The following is a 229-nucleotide window of genomic DNA, read 5'->3' as shown; positions in this document are numbered from 1 at the left end:
CACACACACATACAAAAACAGAACTTACAGTAGTCACGCACAAGAAAGCGTTTGTTGAATGTTTTGTTTAAAGTCAATGCCATATCATTTATGTCCTAAGGAGTTGAGGGATTCTGTTAGCTGTGACCTCAGACTCTGGTCGCAGAGTGTAAAACCAACCTCTCTCATTCCCTAAACATTCACTAAATGACCCATGTTACCTTTTGAAGAAGCCCTCCACCTGAACAGT

This window comes from Coregonus lavaretus (genome assembly GCF_964263955.1).
Source record: "Coregonus lavaretus genome assembly, contig: HAP1_SCAFFOLD_227, whole genome shotgun sequence".
NCBI lineage: Eukaryota > Metazoa > Chordata > Actinopteri > Salmoniformes > Salmonidae > Coregonus > Coregonus lavaretus.
This window is presented reverse-complemented; position numbering follows the sequence as displayed.